Source organism: Oncorhynchus mykiss, chromosome 1 (genome assembly GCF_013265735.2).
Source record: "Oncorhynchus mykiss isolate Arlee chromosome 1, USDA_OmykA_1.1, whole genome shotgun sequence".
Lineage (NCBI taxonomy): Eukaryota > Metazoa > Chordata > Actinopteri > Salmoniformes > Salmonidae > Oncorhynchus > Oncorhynchus mykiss.
In genome coordinates this window covers 52,978,693-52,987,063 of record NC_048565.1, presented here as the reverse complement: position 1 = coordinate 52,987,063, position 8,371 = coordinate 52,978,693, and the positions used below count along the sequence as shown (strand labels likewise).

General features: G+C 41.8%; 1 long non-coding RNA gene across 1 annotated transcript; it reads right to left on the bottom strand.

Annotated features, from left to right (window-relative positions):
* Positions 1-1,814: 1,814 nt before the first annotated feature.
* On the bottom strand, positions 1,815-7,409 carry LOC118964862. Its single transcript, XR_005052073.1, has 2 exons — positions 6,541-7,409; positions 1,815-2,112 (listed from the first exon to the last, which is right to left on the bottom strand). It is a non-coding gene; the product is annotated as an uncharacterized LOC118964862 (long non-coding RNA).
* Positions 7,410-8,371: the final 962 nt, after the last annotated feature.

Here is an 8,371-nt window from a genome sequence, read left to right as displayed (position 1 = left end):
AAATAAGTCTGGCTAAACAGCTGATTGTCAAATGTACTTTAAACTGAGAAATCATGGGACTAAACTAAACAAAAAGAAGATGAAACTGTGATATGAAACAAAGATAAATTATATAAAGAAGCTTAGCAAAAAGCTTTGGAGCACCTTAAATTACATTATGGGCAAAAAGTCAAACTCCTTCATTGAATCAGATGGCTCATTCATCACAAAACCCACTGATTTTGCCAACAAACGCTGAACCTATCCATCCATAACAGACCAAATTATGGAATACATTGTAATTTTGAATTCCGTAAAGTGAGAGTGTGGAAGAGGTAATTTTTTTTACTGTTGTCTGTCAACAATTACAAGTATATCGTGTCCCTAGGGTGGCAACACATGCAGTAAGTCAAACATTTGGATACACCTACTCAATCAAGGGTTTTTCTTAATTTTTACTTGGTATTTTTACTATGAACTTATCCTCTGCAGAAGAAGTAACTCTGGGTCTTCCTTTCCTGTGGCGGTCCACATGAGAGCCAGTTTCATCATAGCGCTTGATGTTTTTTGCGACTGCACTTGAAGAAACTTTCAAAGTTCTTGACATTTCCGGATTGACTGACCTTCATGTCTTAAAGTAATAGACTGACGTTTCTCTTTGCTTAGTTGAGCTGTTCTTGCCATAATATGGACTAGGTATTTTACTAAATAGGGCTATTTTCTGTATACCACCCCTACCTTGTCACAGCACATCTGATTGGCTCAAACACATTAAAAAGGAAAGAAATTCCACAAATTAACTTTTAACAAGGCATGGCTGTTAATTGATATCCATTCCTCATGAAGCTGGTTGAGAGAATGCCAAGATTGTGCAAAGCTGTCATCAAGGCGAAGGGTGGTTACTTTGAAGAATCTCAAATATAATACATATTTTGATTTGTGTAGCAGTTTTTTGGTTACTACTTGATTCCATATGTGGTATTTCATAGATTCGATGTCTCACTATTATTCTACAATGTAGAAAATAGTAAAAATAAAGAAAAACCCTGAAATGAGTAGGTGTGTCCAAACTTTTGACTGGTACTGTATATATTTATTATTTCATTATTAGATTTTTTTTCCTGCCTCTTAGGCCCAAGGGCTTCAGCCCCGGTGATCCCCTGAATTAATCCGTCCCTGTAAATAATGGAGTCATACATACTGATGGAAGCATAATTATATTTGGTGTACTAACAAATTAGAAGTCAATACAGAATGTAGCTTCAAACAGTAAGAACATTATTAGAAAACCACTCAAAGAACACTTGTCATTGTACCTACCGTATACACAGACAAACACATGCAACAACACACTATGTCAATTTCTCACTTTCTTAACTATGGCTTGGTCCGTTTCCATGAGCTGCTATTCTACCTTCCAGAACACTGATTTCATATGGTGCTAGAACAGCGAGCACACATCTAAACCACCATAGGAAACCAGCTTCTGGGGGGAGCAATTTAGTGTTTTGTTCAGTGTGTAGGAGGTCATTCAACTTGTCTTCATTCTACCAGAAGAGGTCACTGTCTGCACATAGGTGTTGTAGGCTATTTGTGGTTTGAAGAGCAATGCGATGGCCTGGCGTGAGATCAGCTTGTTACGAAAGTAGGATGTAGGGAAGTCACAGGTTACCTAGGTCACGGGTTGGAGAGAGAAAGAAACTGTCCTTTATCTCATTTCACTTGTGCATGCATGTCTGTCACATTCAAAAAAATTAACAGCAGAGGTTGTGGTCTGGTCTAATGTAGAATTCAGAAACCAAATCATTAGTGATAAAAAAACAACAACATGAACAGGGAAACAAGGAGGATGGGGTCTTGGAGAAATTCCGCAAGCTTGCACTCTAGCAATACAGTTACAGTGGGTAGTATTTCCTATATACACACAAGAACAGGCTACAGTTGACTTCCAACAAGAGGGAGAAGCAGTATGTGGATATTTTGAAAGTTTGCACTTTAGCAATACAGTTGGCAGTATTTTATACATCCATACAAGAGTACAGCTTCCCTGAAGAGGAGCGAGGTCCAACACAGTACCGTTGCAGCATCAGCAAAGCAGGGCAGGAAGCTCTGGGGTATTTGGGAGGTCTTCGCCTGCGAGGAGTAAGAGGGAATAGAAAAGAGAGTGAGTTTGTAAGAAAGAGAGGAGTTGTGTGTTATAGTGAGAGTCTATTAGCCTTAATGCAAGCATGCAGATGAGGGTTGTGTTGAGAGCGTGGGCACGGTCTTCTCTTTCTGAAAGTGATATTTCTATGACTTTGAGTCATGTTGCGCTCACATCCCAACTAACAACATGTTCCCACATCTTTAGAGTCTCATTGGGTCATTAACTAACGTTTTCATAGGAATGTTCCCGTGATGTGCAAGAGACCATTCCCTTAATGTCAAATAAAACCTACCCAGAACGTGGTTACCATGTTCTCAGAACTTAAAGATATTCATGTTCTAGATATGTTTCATGGGAACATTGACACGAAGTTCACCAAGGGGTGCAGGAGGTAGTGTAGTTTTTTTTGAGTCAGGATATTTGGTGGTGTCAGAATGAGGGGATAGTCAGGGTCTGTGGAAAGGGAACTATAGGTCTCGAGTTGACTTTGACAGTAATCTCTGCCATGAAGGTGGTTAGTAATTTGCCTTGTGACTCCTATAATGTGTTCCCAACTACCTCCCGTGTGAGATGAGTATGGGGTTGTTGAAGATCTACGTACAACCTTGTCCACTCAGGTACCTGTCTATCTTATCATTGCCATTGTTTGAGTCAATCGTGAGCTCTTTACAAGTACCAACAAAGTTGCCACTGGGTACACACTGGTTGAATCAATGTTGTTTAAACGTAATTTGTCAACGTATTATGACATGGAATCAACATGGAAAATACATCGGATTTGAAAAAAGTCATAAACCAGTACTTTCATCTAATTTCAACCAGCATTGTAAACATTGAAATTAGGGTAAAACTTCAACTTAAATACATTGACTTAACCTGACTAACAGGTTGTTACATTAATCGAATTTCAACATAATCATCAGAACTACTGTATGTATATATTGAAATTGTGGTGAAAATTCCACATAGAAACATTACAAATCTTTTTTTTAGTATTCATTATATATATTAGGTAGTTGAAATGTCAAATTTTATATCTGATTAATCTTTGTTTCAATGTTGATAGTAAAATGGTATGTTTGGATCGATGTAATTGTTCCAACATCATGCCATCAACTTAAAGAAAGAGATATATTGAAATGCCAGTCCAACTATTCCTGCCTGAACAGTGACTCCTACTGGTATATGAGGGGTAATGTACTTCAGTTAGAACAAGTCTACTGTCCAGATGCCTACTGCTATGTACCCTGCTTAGCAAACAAGCTAAGTGTACATTTCAGCTGAGCTATCACGTCAACACATGTAGACATTGATCAGCATCCATACTCATTTTGTGTAGACTACTTAAATAACATTGAATAGTTGAAAGTAAATCCTCTAACTTTTCTTAAACAAGTTGTATGTGAAAGTACATTCTGAGTGAGGTCGGGTTTATGTAGGCTACATTGACATCTAATTTGCCCAACAAAGGACACCAACATGTCAACGTGTACCTAGGTACAGGACCGTAACTAGGGTTTGAGTTTTAGTGAGGTCCGGAAGGGAGCTAATTTACTGCCTTGCAGCTAGGTACAGGGCCGTAAACCAGGGTTTTAGTGAGGTCCGGAAGGGAGCTCATTTACTGCCTTGCGGCTAGGTACAGGGCCGTAACCAGGGTTTGAGTTTTAGTGAGGTCCGGGAAGGGAGCTCATTTACTGCATTCATATAAAATTTAAAACCCTTAAAATGGGTCTGAATAACTTCTTAAAACTTTTACTGAATGTTTCAATAAGACTTTCTTAATAACACTGCTAAAGCCTTAGATTGCTGCACCACTCGGGAGCCCATCATCATGGTAACCACATGCCCCATAGTGAGTAGTATCTATCTGCGGACCGCATATCTGGGGCGTGGGGCATGGTGTATAGTGATGATCGACTACACACCACGTCCAACAAGTAGTGCCATGCGAGAATTGAATTGATTACACTTGCTAGCTAGCGACTCGGGAAAGCAGTGCTCGCGGGAGCGGCATGTAGTAACCGTAGTCCGCAGACAGACATTATTGGCCGAGGCTGCCTGCTAGCAGTGAGTCTCTTTATTTTAGATGGCAGTGAAGTTCTATTTACAAATAAAGTCATTGGGTCGGTGTCCATCTCAAACCACTCTCTTTCCCAAAATGGACACAAAAAGCTTTACTTAATATAAATTGTCAAACAACTCTCCCCCTCCTCTCCTCTCATTTAATATGCAGACACAGCATCATTTCCCAGCCTTGCTTCCCTCAGGAATACACACTCACGGAGAGAGAGACTTCAGGGAGTGCGTTTTCTGTCAAATGGGCCTGTCTCGGTGGATCCAGGCCCATTCTGTGATATCTACAGACATTTTAGAGCAAACCTACCAGCTCCGCGTTGCTTTCTCCTATCAAATGTCAACACTTGAACTGAGACGTCAAAGCGGCGGCCGCACCATGTAATGGAAATGATTCACTCCATTCTACTGACAGAGAAAGCAATCACGGGGCCATCATTGGGCTGGATCAGTCAATATAACAACATGGATTTCTCACTCTGTGTTTTTAACTTCAACGGACAACTTCAGAGCAAACCCGGTCTGTGACCATGTAAAGCAGATTGTAAAGCCCATATGTAATGATATTAACCATCTACATAGAGAATTCATGACATTACAAGACGCAGAAAACATGCAAAATACCTATCAAATAAATGGGGAAAATGCCCAAGGGCATTTCCAAGTATTTGATGTATGGGCCAGCCAAGTGTCCTCAGCTGTACAGTAGGTACGGACACTAAATGTGAGGACAGTAATGTATGGATGGGAGTCGTTTATAACTATACTGTCTCGGAGTTAAGCTACACACTGAGAGAAAAGCCAATTTGTAGTTACCCGCACTACAGATCAGTGACGATACAGACAGAGGGACCCACTCCACATATGGGATAGAACTGACAGAATGAGGCTCGCCACTCTGAGTAAGAAAAATAGCTATAAATATGCACAGCCAATGTAGTACAAGATCCAGATGTGTGGTCACCTAGCACTTCCATTAGCTACATGGATACAAGAGAAAGAGAAACAGAGAGTCAAAGTGAAACTTACACACGTCACACACACACACACACACACACACACACAATGCACAGTGAAACCAGAGTCTGAAAGTGACGCACAGAGAGCGAGAGAGCGAAATACTGAAAGTGAAACAGACACACACAAACACTGCTTACACACACACACACACACACTCCGGTGTCTACAGTACAGTGCATGACAGATGCCCAGTTAGTCAGAGCATGCACAGAGAACATGAGATTGATTTACAGTCTTGTGGCTTGACTTCTGCATGCACTACGTGTTTCAAAGATCTACTTAACTACACAAACACACTTTATTCTACCACTATTATATGAGCAGGAGGCTGAAGAAATTTGGTTTGTCACCAAAAGCACTCAAACTTTTACAGATGCACAATCGAGAGCATCCTGTCGGGCTATATCACCGCCTGGTACAGCAACTGCTCCGCCCACAACCAAAAGGCTCTCCAGAGCGTAGTGAGGTCTGCACAACACATCACCGGGGGAAAACTACCTGCCCTCCAGGACACCTACACCACCCGATGTCACAGGAAGGCCATAAAGATCATCAAGGACAACAACCACCCGAGCCACTGCCTGTTCACCCCGCTATCATCCAGAAGGCGAGGTCAGTACAGGTGCATCAAAGCAGGGACCAAGAGACTGAAAAACAGCTTCTATCTCAAGGCCATCAGACTGTTAAACAACCACCACTAACATTGAGTGGCTGCTGCCAACATACTGACTCAACTACAGCCACTTTTATAATGGAAAAATGTATGTAAACATGTATCACTAGCCACTTTAAACAATGCCAGTTTTATGTTTACATACCCTACATTACTCATCTCATATGTATATACTGTACACTATACCATCTACTGCATCTCGCCTATGCCGTTCTGTACCATCACGCATTCATATATCTTCATGTACATATTCTTCATCCCTTTACACTTGTGTGTACAAGGTAGTTGTTGTGGAATTGTTAGGTTAGATTACTCGTTGGTTATTACTGCATTGTCGGAACTAGAACCACAAGCATTTCGCTACACTCGCATTAACATCTGCTAACCATGTGTATGTGACAAATAAAATTGTATTCGATTTTGATTTGAGTTACTACGTCTATAAAAAATAAAAACAACAGACAAACAGTTATTATAAATTGATCAACTATAAATGCTGAATCTTACTGAAAACACAAGCTACTTTTAGATGACACAATATAACAACCTTATTGAACTTAACATACTTGTTATGACAGTGCATTTCAGTTGCATTTATAGTCTTGAATAAAAAAAAGTTACATTTACACAAGCACCACTCTATCTATACCTGTTTAAAAATCGCCCACGGTGAGACATATGGTGTCCCTCAGGCATCATCTCCATGCTGCCTGTGTTGCTGTGCTGTCCGGTTGTAAGGAGAGGAGCCCAGCCACCCAGCCTATCCATGAAGATATACTATACTGTAGCTCTCAGAGTCCTCATGTCTGTCTCTATACAAGCCCACAGAAAGAGTAGGGAATAGATGCCTTGAGCCGTTGCTACCAGAGAGACTGTACTGCTAGCCTGTCTCTTCCTCTCTCTGCCTTCCCCTCTAGCTTTCTTCTTTGCCTTCCTGTCTCCTTTCTCCCCGACTTCTTTCTCCTTGTTCAGTCTGCCTTCCTCTCCGCCTTTTCCTCGTCAGTGTGAGGGTGTGATCTGTTCATCCAGTACTCACGCAGTCATTCTTACACCGAGTCAACAGGCTTTGCCGCACACTCTCTTGCTCTCTTTTATCAGTCTCTCTCTCTCTCTTACGCACTCTCTCTCTCTTTCTTACTTACTCATACACAAATACGCATACACACACACACACACACAAATAAGCGTACACACACACAACCGCACTCTCTTACATAGTGACACCGTATCTTATCCTCTATCTCATAAACAAACAAAGGAAATACATACTCACTTTGTCACACACATACTTTTAGAATCACTGCCGGTACACTTGAAACGGAGTCTGAAACTCTCACAACGCAGTGCAATTCATCACATGGTGGAATAGTTGTCAATCAAAATATGAGCATTGTTTAGGTGAAAGAGATTTATATTCACTACGTGGCCAAAAGTCTGTGGACACACCTTAAATTTGTGGATTCTGCTATTTCAGCCACACCCGTTGTTGACAGGTGCAGAAAATCGAGTACACAGCCATGCAATCTTGAAAGACAAACATTAGCAGTAAAATGGCCTTACTGAAGAGCTCAGTGACTTTCAACACGGCAATGTCATAGGATGCCACATTTCCAACAAGTCAGTTCGTCAAATTTCCGCCCTGCTAGAGCTTCCCCAGTCAACTGTAATTGCTGTTATTGTGAAGTGGAAACGTCTAGGAGCAACAACAGCTCAGCCACGAAGTGGTAGACCACACAAGCTCACAGAACGGGACCGCCGAGTGCTGAAGCGCATAGCATGTAACGCGTAAAAATCATCTGTCCTCCATTACCGAGTTCCAAACTGTCTCTGGAAGTAACGTCAGCACATGTACTGTTCGTCGGGGGCTTCATGAAATGGGTTTCCATGGCCGAACAGCTGCACACAAGCCTAAGATTACCATGCGCAATGCCAAGCGTCTGCTGGAGTGGTGTAAAGCTTGCCGCCATTGGACTCTGGAGCAGTGGAAACGTGTTCTCTGGAGTAATGAATCCAGCTTCACCATCTGGCAGTCCGACGGACAAATCTGGGTTTGGCGGATGCCAGGAGAACTCTACCTTCCCCAATACATAGTGGCGAAGGTAAAGTTTGGTAGTAGAGGAATAATGTTCTGGGGCTGTATTTCATGGTTCGGGCTAGGTCCCTTAGTTCCAGTAAAGGGAAATCTTAACGCTACAGCATACAATGACATTCTAGATGATTCTGTGCTTCCAACATTGTGGTAACAGTTTGGGGAAGGCCCTTCCTGTTTCAGCATGACAATGCCCCCTTGCACAAAGCGAGGTTCATACAGAAATGGTTAGTCGAGATCAGTGTGGAAGAACTTCACTGGCCTGCACAGAGCCCTGACCTCAACCCCATCGAACAACTTTGGGATGAATTAGAACACCGACTGTGAGCCAGGCCTAATCGTCCAACATCAGTGCCCGACCTAAGTAATGCTCTTGTGGCTGAATGGAAGC